We start from the raw sequence: 15186 nt of genomic DNA on the forward strand, positions 1-15186 counted from the left end.
GAGAGATGTGGGGAAGGAGAATGAAATGCCTGCACCTGAGATAAGAATTCATAAGGTAAATACTCAAGAATTGGAAGTGGAGAGTGAAGGCATGCTGGAAGCTTTGGAGCATGGGGCTGCTGCTTTTAAGAAATCGAGGGATAAAATTCAGATACTGAGTGCTGCCCTGACCAGGTTTAAAATTGCCAAAGGTGCTCTGCAGAAACACTTAGCCTTCCTGAAGGGAAAGACTTGTATCCACTGAACTTCATGTCCACTGCAGTATCCTTGAATTATTCCAGAGATGTTTCCCATGAAGAGGTGTGTCTCTATCCCTGTCAGTGCAGGCCTGCTTGGGTAAAGCAGCTCGGGCTGCAGCAGGCAGCCTTGTCTGTCTGCCTGGCCCCAGGCCGAGACCATTGACTGCCAGATTGTTTCCTGGCACACCTGGAATGACTTATCCAGCTCTGGAGCCTGCTGTTCAGATCAGCTCCAGGTCAAAAGTTGGGCATGGGGATCTGTTTCTCCTGCATCCACAAAAGGGGAGGCAACACATGGGGATTTGGTTTGGGTGTGAGAAGGAACGGCGCAGGTGAGCAGCGTGATGGACTAAAGGCAGCTGAGTTTTGGATCAATAGCTGAAAATGTCCAGTATTGCTGGTGCATAGAGTAAAATGTATTGGCAGTTTTGGAGATGCAGAATTTTTGGGTGACAACACAGAGTTTGGAGCAGAAATGTTTGTTGGGAAGGAACTGTCTGGTTACAGGCCAGCCAGCAGGGCCTGACCCAGCATTACAAAGGAAACAGTGCCAGAGGCTTTTGGCAGCCCAGGCTATCAGAGCTGCATAGGGCAGATGCTGTGAAACTTTGAGCCCAGAGCACAGGTGCTCCTTGTCCTCTGGCTGCCTGCGAGGTGGCACTGGCTGGCTCTGCTCAGGGCTCCCGAGGAAGGGCTCGAGCTGTTTCTTATCCCACTTGCAGGATTCCAAGGAGCAAGAGTCATCCAGCTGGCCTCTGGAGCAGCTGAGCCAGGAATCCTCTGACCAAGGGCATGAAGTGGCCCAGGGGTGGCGGGAGGAGGAGCTGCTGGGCCAGAAGGCTGACCTTGAGGGCCGACTGGCAGCCACCGAGGGGCTCCGACGAGACCTTGCCAGGCAGCTGGCAGAGACCAGGTAAAGGCAGGGAGCTGAGCCTTTTCAGATGTTTTTACATTAAGTGGAAAGAATATGGAAGAGTCTCAAGGAAAAAAAAGCCACAATGTGAAGGTTATTTTCCTGGCACCTAAAGGCAGCAAAGCTCTCGTGAGCCTTGGGCTCCTGTTTGTGCCGCCGAGCACACTCCTGTGGGATGTCAGAAGCAATCCACCCAGCCCTGAACTGAGTAGTAGTTAAACCATGCAGATGCTGAGTGAAACCTCAAGTTTCTTTTGGGTTTGGTTCCTTCTTCTGGGCATTGAACATCCCTCGTTCCTTTCCGAGTAGCTGGACATGATCCTGATCTTCAGATCAGGAAGCTTCACCTTCAGCATTCCAGGCTCTCACCTTGGCACGTTGGGAGTAGCACGCTGCCTTTCAGGGTGAAGCCAGAGGCTCCTGCTGAAAATCTTGAGGCACTTCTGCTTCCAAGCACACTCTTGAGAAGTGTGGGACAGGATGTAGAGCTGGTTAGAGAGCAGCAGGGAAAGCTTTTTGGAATTCTCAAGAGCCTCTGGGCATTCTTGCTGATTGTTGATGGGCACGCAGCTGCCAAAGCCTCCAAAGTCCCTTTGGATGGTCCCTCTCACTCTGTAAGGAAGGACAAATCTCTGGGCTACTGCCTGATTACCCAGCAACTCTAAAAGAAAGGTGGCAAGTCTACCTTGACCTTGCAAGAGTTGAAACTGCAGTCTCTGCATTCAGGTAGTTGTTGTTCAGACAAAAGGCTGTTCTGACTTTTTACCAGTGCTGCCATGACCATGAGATACTTTACTGTATCTGCAAAGTAGTTCTGAAGCCTCCTAAATACCAGGTGTCTGGAAGATGATGTACCTTTATGTCCCTTAGCAAGAGCATTGAAAATTCAGGAGTCAGCCAGGACAAGAGTCTGTTCTGTGCCCCTGTAGAGCAGCTTGGAAGTGCTGATGAGAGAAGGGCTGTGGGCAGGGGCTGGGCTTTTGCTCCTCGCTCCAGCCTGTTTGGGCACAGCTACCCAGTGTCATAGGTCAGGAACAGCAACTGAAGGTTTGGCTGTTGGGGCCAAGTTGGGCTGGGCAGTCTGTGCTATGGCAGGCCATAAGGAAGGCCTGGGCAGTCCCTCCGAGGGCCCTGCTCTGCTCTGGAAATGGCCCAGATGTGCCTTCTCTGGACGAGTTTCCAGGTGACCCATGTTCCATTCTCAGCTGTGGGAATCTTGAGCCACGTCATCCTGGTATAACCGGCTGTGGGTGTCTGGAGCAAGCAACTCATGTCTGTCTGTATTTGCAACTTGTAGGTCAGCAAAGGAGAGCCTGCAATCCAGGCTGTTTGCTGCTCAGCAGCATATGGCTCAGCTGGACATGACCAGGAACCATCTGAAGGCTCAAGTGCTCACAGTCACACAGGCCAAGGAGGTGATAGAAGGTGAGAACTTCTTGTGCTTTGTTTGTGATGCTGCACCCACCTAGAGAAGCTAAGCACCGTGTAAATCTGTCTCTGTCCACAGAGCTTCTGAGCAGTGGTGGGGCTGGGGGCACTGAAAGGACCTGAGGTCAGTAAAGTCAGTAAAGACTCTGACTCTTGCTGTTGGTCATGTTTGCAGGAGAAGTGAAGTGCCTTCAACATGAGCTGGAAGCAGAGAGAGCTCTCAGGAGGCAGGAACAGGAAGATTCAGCTCAACAGCTCCTGCAGGCAGAGCAGCAGCATCGTGAAAGCCTCAGGCTTCAGGAAACTGCTCAGCAAGTGGAAATAAAGAAGCTTCTGGATGACCTGGTAGGGGACAATATGCTTCTGAATTGTCCAAGCCAGCCCTGTGGGTTGGTTTAGCACAAGCAGAGGCTGAGGGTATGAAAGGGCAGCAATCCTCTGCCAGAGGCCTGCCGCTGCTGGGCTGGGCAGCAGAGCCAGCAGCTCAGACTGTGTTGTGTTGTGTTAGGTTGTTCTGTTTTCCCCCCTCTGTTACTAACGGTTCAAGCTTGATTCACTCCACCCACCCTCCTTCCAACTCTCTCTAATCCCAACTCCTCCCATATCCCTATAACAACATATGTATCCCTTAAAAAAAAACCCTCCCCGATGCCCTGTCTGTCACCTGGCACTCCCTCCCTTCCCTCTAGAAACTTCTAGCTGGAGCATCGGGTGATTGGTCCAGAGGCCGGGGCCCCTCTCTCTGTGTCCTACCATTGGTCTACCCCAAATGTCCATCCTTGTCTCTTCCCCTATGCACCTCACTCTTTAAAAGCTGCTGTGCCCTTAGGGTGGGGTCTCCAGTTGTGGGTTTGATTTGCACTGAATAAAGTGTCTGCACCTGGAGCTGGAGTCCGCTCTCTATTTCTCTGTTGATTGTAGCCGCAGACCTCGTCCACCACAAGGAGCTGTGTCCCACCGTAGCGTGGGACAGACTCCTTAGGCGCTGACCAGGGTGATCTTACCCGGGAAAGTGCCCCCCCCCACTGAAGCGGAGCTGGACGCTAACCAGGCGACGAGGAGGGGTGAGCCTCCACTCTAAGCTTTTCCCCAGCCTGCAGCTTCAGTTTGGCATCCAACGTGGGGCCCGGAAGGCTTCCCCGGACCCCGCGGACGAGACCTGTGGACCTTTGGATTATTCCCTTTGGATACCACGTGGGTTTCCCTGGCCGTCAAAACTACCTCCCGGTTGCAGCAGACCCGTTTTCGTGGGTAGCGCTCCCGGAGGATTGGGAACGGCAGCTCCTAGCACCTGAGGAGTCGTTCCCCCAGCAGAGCCACCGATCCCAGCTTTTCTTTTCGCCTGCACCGGATTTTCGTAAGTATTGCTTTTTTGCCCTGCCTTTTTAGTCATTTTTGACCGGCATTGTGTTCGGTCCTCTTGCTGCAGTTTTCTCTCTTCCTGACAGGGCTTGGTGTAGGGCTCTTGTTTTTTTTTCTTTAACCTTCTTCTGGGACGGTGGGTGGACTGAGTTGCACATCATAAAATCTTTATCATGGGTGCACATTTATCAGCAACTCAGAAGAGAGCTTTTATCCAAGTTGCGGGAATCCTTGCAGGGGGGGTGTTCATGTTCCAAAAAAGGAGTTAAAAAAGTTAGTGCGATGGTTGTTCTCCCAGTTTCCAGAAGTCTCTCCTGACAAAATTAGCGACCCAGTTTTCTGGGGAGCTGTTCTCCATAAATTACAGGATGTAGTCAAGTCAGGAGATTCTTCTCTTATTAAAATCACATTTTGGGCTTCCCAAATCAAATTTATCTTGCAATCTGGCCCCAAATCACGAAAACAACCATCATCACAAAGTTTAGTCCCCAGTTCTCCCTGTGCCCCTTGTCCTAGCCCTCTTCCCTCCCCTGTTTGCCCAAAAGGTGGGACTTTGAGAGGAGCAGTTCTCTCCAGCTCGGCACAGGGTGTCCACCACTCCCCTGGCTCCTCTCAAAGCTCTCAAGCCCATCGCCCGAAGAGTCCTGGCCAGACTCTCCAGGGTTCCTCTCCTACTCCCTCTTTCCCAGTTCAAAAATCCCCAGTTCGTAGACCCTCAGTTCGGTTTTACTTGCATCCCCAAGATGGCTCCCATGGAGCTCAAAATGGAGGAAGCCACATGGCTTTTCCCGCCTTTTCTCCTTCTTCTTCCCACAATCCCTTTCGCCCCTCAAAAAACCCCTTCCTGTCCCCGGACTCCTCCCAACTTCCCTTGGTTGCCCCTCCTTCTGTCCTTCCCTCAGCTCCACCCCCCAACTCCGCCCATTTCTCCTCCCTCCTCCCAAACTCCACCCATTTCTCCTCCCTCCTCCCAAACTCTGCCCATTTCTCCGCCCTCCTCCCAAACTCCACCCTCTTACCACTCCCATGGGAAAATTCTTGCCTATTTTCCCAGCCACACCTCCTCCCCTCACAGTTCCAGTTCCCATGCCTCAGTGTCTGGGGAGGGGGGGGAGGAGATCCGGAAGCTGGAGCCCAATTCCATCCCTATGGCTGCTCCAGTCACCTACCATCCTGAGAGGGAGGGGAGAGTTCAGGCCCAGTGGACCCCATTTCCCCACCATGTTATAAAAGAATTATGCAAAGCCCAAAAGGATTTCTCCCGGGACAGCGAGTACTTCCGGGGGATCCTGAGGGCCACTTTAACTGATTCAGATGTAACCCCCTTTGATTTGCGCCGCCTTTTTTCATGCCTGCTGAACCCAACAGAATTTGTGATGTGGGAGGCAGCATGGAAAAAGGAAATTACAGAAATCTTGCCATTGCTTTGGGACAATCCCCGAACAGGACATGATTTCGATGGGGAAACAATTTCTACCGACCACCTTTGTGGGCAGGGGAATTGGACTGATGGTCCATCGCAGGCGCACGTAATTCCTCCCGAGGTTTTAAGAGAAAGTGTCAAGGCGGCGGAAAAAGCATTCCTTAGACTTAAACCGTCAACGCCCTATTTAACCTATTCTAAGATTTTTCAATTACCAGATGAGCAATTTGTTGCCTTTGTCGAGCGCCTCCGCAAGGCGATCGATCTCCAGGTGCAGAGTCAAGAGGCCAGGGCGGAGATCCTCAAAGAAGTGGCATTCGCCAATGCTAATCCAGCTTGTCGAGCAGCCATCCTCAGCCTGCCCCTGGACCCGCCACCAACCCTGCATCATATGCTTGAAGTGTGCGCTCGCAAAGTCACCGTTTTGTCCTCGGACATCGACCCCAACTCCCGGATGCCGCCTCGGAGGGTTGCCACCGCCGACATTGCAGACGCCTTGCCTGCCGGACCAGCTCCATCGGATGACCATCAGCTGCATCCTCTTCCCCCACAACTGTCCCAGAAGAGAGCCGCTCCCTGTCATCTGTGTGGGAAGCTTGGACACTGGATGCCTGACTGCCCTTTGAGACTGCAGTTTTTTGAATCTCGAAAAGGGCAGAGAGCGCAGGAAAATGCCCAACAAAAAAACTAGTTTCTCAGCGCAGCCCCTCACTGCGCAAAGACAAAAATAAGGCGGGATCTTTACCATCAGGTGGGGAGAGAAAGGGAGGAGTCAAGCCAAGCCCGCCTGTGACTACAGCCAATTTAGATTTTGTTCTACCAGACTTGACCTGTTTAGACTGCATTCAGCCCAAGCCCATTCTAACAACAATCTCCAAAACCTTTCCTTTCAGGTTGCAGCTGACAGACTCACTTTACATCAAAGACACCAACTTCCACCTGGTGACCGTGTCCCCTGAGTGCCCAGGTACCTGGACAGAAGTCGGCTGTGAGTATGTCGTTGTTGGAGACACCAAGTTCACACCACCAGAAATTAATATCATCCCGGGTCTCTTAACATCAGACCTCAAGAAATTTTCACTAGGGTTGTATTGTGTCTGTCCCCCCGTTTTCCTGCCAAAAGGCCAGGTTTTAGCTCAGGCCATTCCTGTGCCTGCGCTGACCTGGGACCCAGAGCAGTCCTGTTCCTACACACAAGACACTTACACCGCTGCCTGGGCCCAAGTTTTAGGCAGAGACAAACCTCACCTTACGTGTCATCTTTCTAGGGGTGGGGATCACAAAACTCTACAGGGACTTTTAGACACAGGGGCAGATGTGACGATCATTCCTTCTCAGGAATGGCCGTCGCACTGGGAACTGCAAGACGTAGCTGGACGCGTACAGGGTGTTGGAGGCATCCAATTGGCACGACAATCTAAGAGCATTGTGCAAATAAAGGGGCCAGATGGGCAATTGGCATCAGTACGCCCATTTGTTTTAGATTATGCGGAACCCCTGTGGGGAAGGGACCTTCTTGCCCAATGGGGAGCCCGAATTGACCTCCCAGCAGCTCCCCAGGTTTTTCAGGCAGCGGTCACTGAAGAGCGCCCTACCCAAAAACTGAATTGGAAAACTGATAAGCCAGTGTGGGTAGAGCAGTGGCCGCTCAACAAACAAAAATTGAAAGCGCTCAATGAGCTCGTTGAGGAGCAGCTACGAAAAGGCAACCTGGTGGAGACCATGTCAGAGTGGAACTCCCCAGTGTTTGTCATCAAAAAACCAAACAAAGATAAGTGGCGGCTCCTCCACGATCTCCGTCAAATTAACAATGCCATTCACGACATGGGTCCCCTCCAGCCAGGGATGCCGTCCCCAACGATGCTCCCCCAAAATTGGAATTTGGCCGTTATTGACATCAAGGATTGTTTCTTCCAAATTCCTCTACACCCTAATGATGCTCCGCGGTTTGCCTTCACGGTTCCTACCATCAACCGTGAAGCCCCAAGGAGGCGCTACCATTGGCGTGTTCTCCCACAGGGAATGAAGAACAGTCCGGTCATCTGCCAATGGTACGTAGCTTCCTTGCTGTCCCCCGTTCGTGATACAGCCAAGGATGCCATAATTCTGCATTACATGGATGATATTCTCGTGTGTGCTCCAACAGACGACATACTTACACACGCGCTTGACCTGACAATCAATGCATTGATTGCTGCAGGTTTCGAGCTCCAAGAGGACAAAATTCAGCGGATGCCACCTTGGAAGTACCTGGGTTTGGATATTACTAAGCGGACCATTGTTCCGCAAAAATTAGCAATTAAAACTAACATCAAGACCTTGGCAGATGTCCACCAGCTGTGTGGGTCTTTGAATTGGGTAAGGCCTTGGCTAGGCATTCCAACTGATGACCTAGCCCCTCTTTTCGATTTATTGAAAGGGGGAGAGGAGCTTAGTTCTCCCAGGTCTCTTAGCCAGGAGGCACAGGCAGCACTGGAGAAAATCCAAAAAGCTATTTCCACCAGGCAGGCCCACAGATATCAACCGGGTCTGCCGTTCAAATTTATTATTTTAGGGAAGTTGCCACATCTTCATGGTCTAATCTTTCAATGGGACGATACCTCTGAGAGCAAGGACCAGGGCTTGAGAGATTCTCTTTTGATTATAGAGTGGGTCTTCCTCAGCCACCATCGGTCCAAAAGGATGACGTTGCCACAAGAGCTGGTGGCAGAACTGATCCGCAAAGCAAGATCGCGGATCAGGGAGCTTGCAGGATGTGATTTTGGCTGCATCCACATTCCAATTCAATTGAAATCAGGCCAATTTAAATTAAACACTTTTAACAAACTGCTCCGCGAAAATGAAATGCTGCAATTCGCATTGGACAGCTACACTGGCCAAATTGCTGTTGATCGGCCGGCCCATAAAATTTTTAACCAGGATGTTCAATTTACATTATCATTAAAGAGTGTTCAGAGCCGAATCCCTTTGAAAGCTTTGACTGTATTTACTGACGCGTCTGGAGCATCTCACAAGTCAGTGATGACTTGGAAAGATCCTCAAACTCAGCGGTGGGAGGCTGACATTACTAAGGTTGAGGGATCGCCTCAAGTAGCTGAGTTAGACGCAGTCGTCAGAGCTTTTGAGAGGTTCTCTGAGCCTTTTAATTTAGTTACTGATTCGGCTTATGTCGCTGGTGTAGTGTCCAGAGCAGAAAATGCCATTTTACAAGAAGTGTCGAATGTTCCATTGTTTAATTTGCTCTCAAAATTAGTCACATTAGTCTCCCACCGAGAGCAACCTTTTTATGTGATGCATGTCAGGTCACACACCGACCTGCCGGGGTTCATCGCCGAGGGCAATCGGAGAGCTGATGCCCTCGCTGCTCCAGCACAGATTGCCCCCCTCCCAGACGTCTTTGCACAAGCTAAGATCAGCCACCAGCTGTTCCACCAGAACGCCCCTGGCCTTGTTCGCCAATTCCAGCTTACGCGCGAACAGGCCAAAGCGATCGTGGCAACATGTCCCCAGTGTCAGTCCCATCAATTGCCATCTATTAGTTCCGGTGCCAACCCCAGGGGGTTGTCCAGTTGTGAAGTGTGGCAGATGGACGTAACTCACGTTTCGTCTTTTGGCAGGCTGAGTTATGTCCATGTTTCAGTTGATACTTTCTCTGGTGCAGTTTATGCCTCCGCCCATACAGGGGAGAAAGCTGCAGACACGGAAAAACATCTCGTGCAGGCTTTCTCTGTGCTGGGCATCCCCAAGGTCATCAAAACAGACAACGGCCCAGCATACAGATCTAAGGAACTCAGGAGCTTCCTGCAGCAATGGGGAATAGAGCATAAGACCGGCATCCCCTATTCCCCGACAGGCCAAGCTGTGGTGGAGAGGACCCACCAGAGCCTAAAAAAGGTTTTAGAGCGACAGCGTACAGCGGTAAAGGTGGAGTCCCCCCAAGTCCGACTGTCCAAAGCATTGTTTACTATCAATTTTTTAAACTGTTCCTTTGACAATCTCAACCCACCTATTGTCAGGCACTTTAGTCACCATGAGCAGCTGCACCTGAAAGCCAGGCCTCCGGTTCTCGTGAAAGATCCGGAGACCTGGAAGACAGAAGGGCCTTTTGACCTTGTGACCTGGGGAAGGGGATATGCGTGCGTGTCCACTCCTTCAGGTCTCAAGTGGGTACCATCGAAATGGGTCAGGCCTTTCCTTCCCAAAAAGGCGTCTGCACTTGAGGCTGTAGCACAGGTGGAGGAGGCTTGCTGGAGAAGGAGGCGCAAGCCATTTGATCAAGACCTGGATATTCTGGAGTGAATCAAGCTGAAGTATATTAAGTTTAATTTCTTAACTCATTTTTGTTTTGTTTCAGTGACCCTGACCTCATGGCTCCATCCCTGAGCATTTTCATCATCCCAGTGGCCAAACTGGCTGGGGAACATCTTCTCAGGATGGGGTCTGTCAGGATGGGCTGGGTCAGTTTTGAAAACTGTTCTCCTTGTTACTTTAGTTGTTATCATTGTTTTGACTGCTGACTCAATTCTTTGGAGACTGGTTAAAAGACTGCTGAACAAGGTGATATCCCCTCCAAGCGTCAACCAAGTGATGAGCCCGGAACCAGAAGAACCTGCCGCTGAAGAAAACCCGTGGGCTCTTGCCCCGATGAGCCATCCTTGGTTCAGAGACTGCTACTCAGACTCTGAAGTTGGCAGCCAATTCGATTCTACCTCTGTCTAGCTTCTTTTTTATTTTTTAAACGAAAAAGGGGGAGATGTTGTGTTGTGTTAGGTTGTTCTGTTTTCCCCCCTCTGTTACTAACGGTTCAAGCTTGATTCACTCCACCCACCCTCCTTCCAACTTTCTCTAATCCCAACTCCTCCCATATCCCTATAACAACATATGTATCCCTTAAAAAAAAACCCTCCCCGATGCCCTGTCTGTCACCTGGCACTCCCTCCCTTCCCTCTAGAAACTTCTAGCTGGAGCATCGGGTGATTGGTCCAGAGGCCGGGGCCCCTCTCTCTGTGTCCTACCATTGGTCTACCCCAAATGTCCATCCTTGTCTCTTCCCCTATGCACCTCACTCTTTAAAAGCTGCTGTGCCCTTAGGGTGGGGTCTCCAGTTGTGGGTTTGATTTGCACTGAATAAAGTGTCTGCACCTGGAGCTGGAGTCCGCTCTCTATTTCTCTGTTGATTGTAGCCGCAGACCTCGTCCACCACAAGGAGCTGTGTCCCACCGTAGCGTGGGACAGACTCCTTAGGCGCTGACCAGGGTGATCTTACCCGGGAAAGTGCCCCCCCCACTGAAGCGGAGCTGGACGCTAACCGGGCGACGAGGAGGGGTGAGCCTCCACTCTAAGCTTTTCCCCAGCCTGCAGCTTCAAGACTGGGAGGAGCGGGAAGGCCCCCAGGATGGTGCTGGGACAGTAAATGCAGCCACAGCCTCAGTGAGGGTGTAAGAGGAGTTCCAGAGCAGGTTGGGCAGTGCCCACCCAAAGCGTGGCAGCCCCAGGCAGGATCATCCCTGAGCCCCACCTGCCACAGAGCAGATGCCAGTGTGGAGCAGATGCCAGCGTGGAGCAGATGCCAGCGTGGAGCAGATGCCAACATGGGAGCAGATGCCAACATGGGAGCAGATGCCAACAGGGCTGCTGGCTGCAGGCGTGGGAACTCGGTTCCTTCCTTGCTGTGCTTCCATGGTGGACAGAGGGATTAGCTGTGGGCTGGAAGGAAATGGAACAGGCCCCCTGTCCGTGGTCCTTCAGTCCTTGTGACTGGGGCATCAGAGGGGGGACGGTGACACCTCCTTTTCTGAGTGCTTGCACTCAATGCTTGGGAAGGTCTTTGCCAGCAGAAGGGATTCCACAAGTCTGTGATTCTTGCACGTGCTGAGCCTCCTTTGGAATTCCCTGACAGGACACAGTTCCTGGAGTGCAGAAAGGCAGTGCTGTTGTCTTTTCCAGCTGGGGATTGTGGGAGGGATGGAGCTTCACATCTTTCAGCAAGGAGCTTCCCTGGGGCTTCATCTTGCAAATTTTTCCTCCCCTCCTCAGGCAAGTGAGCGCGAAAGGCACCGTGCAGAGATGCAGGAGATGCTGGAGCAATGGGAAAAAGAGAAGGCAGAGAGAGAGCAGGAGCACAAGAAGGTGCTGTTTGAGATGAGGCAGAAAGTTGCCACCCTGCTGGCCCAACAAGAAGAACTCATGAGATCTGAAAATGCCAAGCGAGAAGTAATGATTGTGAGAGGAGAACTGGTGTGATGTTCTGCAAGGCTGGAGCTGTGGGAGATGGCAGGATATGGGGCTGGGTGGAGCATGCCCTCCGGGTCCTCTACATTGAATTAGGGGAGGTGAAAGCTGAAGGGGGCTGTCTCTGGCACCAGGAAGGAGCCCTCTCATGGGAAGCCAGGCAGAAACATCCCAGCTGTCAGCTGAGACTTTTGTGCTGCTCTTGTGCTCTGTTGTTCTAAGATGTGCCTCAGGGCATCTTCACTGTTCTCTTTCTGCTCCCCTTTTGGTGTGTACTGGTAGATGTTTATCCCAAGGTGAGTTTGTAGGACTTTTCTTTTGTGGGCAGGGGGAGGGTGCAGCAGGAATGCTGACAAGAGAAAAATCTTTTGAAAGGCTTGCCTGGAGTAGTTCTGAACAGTAATCCAGAGATGTCTTCTGGGCTGTGTTTTAAGTCACTTCCTGGGAAGCTGCATCTCCCCCAGGGCAGTCAGTGGCCCAGGGGAGCAGCAGCCAAGTGCTCTGAGAGCACGTGAGCCCATCAGTCTTTGCCCCTTGCCACAGGGATGCTGCAGGAGAAGTGTGAAGCCCTCTGCTCTTTCCTTCTGTGCAGGTCCTGCTGGAAGAGCAGAAGGAGAAGAGTGCTTTATCAGAGGCACTGCTCCAAACTCAGAGAGAGCTCAGCCGAGCACGCCAGCAGGTCCAGCAGCTCAGGCAGGAGGTGAAAGAGCAGCAGGAGAAGGGGCAGGTAAGTGTGAGTAGGCAGGCAAGAGAGGGCAGGGCAGTGACCAGGGCACCAAAGGCAGCTCCTCGGACTGAGGAAGCAAGGGCTGCTTCAGGCCCTGGGAGCACAGAGCCTGGTAAGCTCCAGAGCTCAGCCCCAGGAAGGAAGGCTTGCAGTGAAGCAGAGCTGGGTAGAGAAGCCAGAAGAAGCAGCAGAGGGAATGGGAATTTGGGGAAGCAAGTGGAAAAAGATGAGCCTGAGGGCAGGTTCCAGGAAGTTGCTCTGCATTTTGTTGGCAGACCATCAAGGCAAATCTGCAAGATGAGCTGCAGAAAGCACACAGTGAAGTCCAGGAAGCACAGAGGAGGCATAAAGAAGAGCTACAAGGCCTCAAAGAGGAAATGAATCTCCTCCTTGAGCAGAGGGAGGCTCTACAAAAGCAGGTGAGTGAACCTGCAGTGGCACTGCAGTCATGCAGCCAGGGGTCTGTGGCCTTCTTGCTTTTCCATGGCAGAGCAGCAGCTGCTGGCATGAGCCCTGGGGCTGTCTCGTGCTCTGGGGGCTCCATGGCAGCTGCTCTGAAGGACACTCAATGCTCTGCTGAATCTCAGCTGCTGCTCTGCACAGCTGGGCGAGTCCTCTGTGCTGCTGGCCAGCAGCCACCAGCATGGATTCCTGCTGGCCTCTTCTTGCTAGCCTTGGTTTGGCAGGTGCTTGTTCAGGTGCCCTTGGTGCTGGGCCACTGAGAGACTGAAACAAGTTGTCCATATCCTTTGTGACTCTGGTGCTCTCAGGACAGGGAGAAATGGAAATGGTCCTTGACCTTTGCTCACAGCCTGTGCTCTGGCTGACAGTGAGAAGCTGTGGCTGCAGCCTCTGACTGCTTTGTTCTGTTTGACTGGAGGTGGAGGAGTTGACATCTCAGCTGGCAGCCTCCCGAGAGCGCCTGGAAACCACTGTGCAGAGAGCCCAGCAGGATGTGAAGGAGGCCCAGGAAGAGTCCAGGCAGAAGCTCATGGAGGTTGAGCACATCCAGAAGCTGCTGGAGGAAGCAGAACAGCAGAACAAGGAGCTGCAAGAGCATCTGGAGGACTTGAAGAGGGAATGGAGTCAATGGGAAGAGGTGGCCCAGCAAAATTCAGAGTTGCAGGCTTCTGTCAGTGCCCTAGAGAAGGAAAAAGCCAGGTAAATGAAAGCCTGTGGGACTCTGCATTGTGCTGAATGTATCCCCTCTTTGCCATCTTTGCACCTGCCAGAGGCTCTGACAGATTTTCCTGAATGGCAGATTCTGAACTCTCTGTGCAGATAGTTCTGGTTTTCTGGATGTTATGTTTCATCTTTATTTTTTAAGCCTTCAGATAGAGTTTTTCAGAAGACAAAGCCTTTTGGGGTAGCCCTTTCTCTCTAGGGGGTATTGTGTTATTAGGTGAGTGTGTTGACACAGCCCGAGCTGCACTGTAAGGAGCTGGATAGATCCATCAGCTCCACCTTGGGTCCTGTACCTTGAAGCCTTTGGGATCTGGATCAGCCTGGCATCTGCTGCTATTTCTGGGCAGAACCATCTTAAGGCCCTGATTGCTGATCTAGGCCAGATTGCTCTCGGAGGCAGCCCAGAAACAAGAATGTCTCTGTTGTATTGTTGCTCATCAAATGTCCCCCGGTGCCTGCAGGGGGTCAAGCAGGGTCCCTGCCACCCTGCACAGTCACAGGCATTTCTGACTGTGCCACAAATGCAAGAAAGAGGACCAAGGTATGGGGGGGCTCCTGCAGCTGATCAAGTCCTGGCAGGTTTCAGTGCCACAGGATTCTTCCTCCAAGAAGAAGACAAAGGAAAGACAGGGCACTCCTGTTAGCCTGGAGCCTTTTGCCTCTTCCATCAGGGAGTGCTCCAAGCCTTGGTTGCTATTTTGGCCTTTGTTACTGCAGATGAAAGTAGGATGGGTGCTGGTAAATCTTAGGGGCTTGCAAGAGATCCCTTGGCTGTAGGGTGCTGTTTTTCCTACATGGATGTGTAAGATGGGGAAGGAAATGTCTCTTCCATGCTGACCAAACCTCCTTGCTTTGGAGGCTGGTTAGTCAGAAGGAAATTGTTCCTTTCCCATCATGTCTTCATTGCAAGACTTTGTTGTGTTTGTATTCACATTCCCATCTCAAAAAGAAGGTTGGCCATGTAGGCAGGACCTCGCTGTGCCTTCAGGGACAAAAGCAGAGTAGGCAGAGGCTGGGCTGGGACTGCAGGGGAAACAAACAGCCAAGTTGTTTAGACAAACCTCGTCAGAGAGAGCAGTTTTTCTCTGAGCTGGTACAAGTCCTAAGTGTTGATAAAGTATGATTATCATTTAGTAATGAGTTGCTTTCTTCCCTTCTAGGCTGATTCTGTCTCTGGAGGAAAAGAACCTGTGCCTCAGAACGCTGGAAGAGCAGAACCTGGCACTGAACAATCAGGTGTCTCAGTGTCACTCTGCTCTTCAGCAGGCCGAACAGCTCTCCTCCAACCGTGCGGGACAACTGCGGGAGCTCAACTCGCAGGTGAGCTGTGCAGTGGCATCTTCTTCTCCAGGGACACACAACAGCACCTTTGGCTTGGAGGCCCCAACCTCTTTCCCCTCCCAGCAGCATCCACAGCTGCCGTGTTCTGCCCGGGGGCTGCTGCTGCACCCTGAGGCCGAGGCTGGGTCTGGTGTCCGCTGCAGAAGTTTTGCCCCATCCTCTCCCAGGTGCCAGCAGGAAGTCTGGGAGGAGAAGCAGCAGCAGACTCCTCTGGAGCTTCTCTGTCCCTCTGTTAGCAGTGTTGTCCCAGACAGAGTTGGTGCCTGTGCCGGGCACTGAGCAATGTGGGGACACAGAGGTGGCTGTGGCAGGCTGGGCAGGGCACTTGCAGTGCAGC

This window comes from Fringilla coelebs (assembly GCF_963513975.1).
Source record: "Fringilla coelebs genome assembly, chromosome: 18".
NCBI lineage: Eukaryota > Metazoa > Chordata > Aves > Passeriformes > Fringillidae > Fringilla > Fringilla coelebs.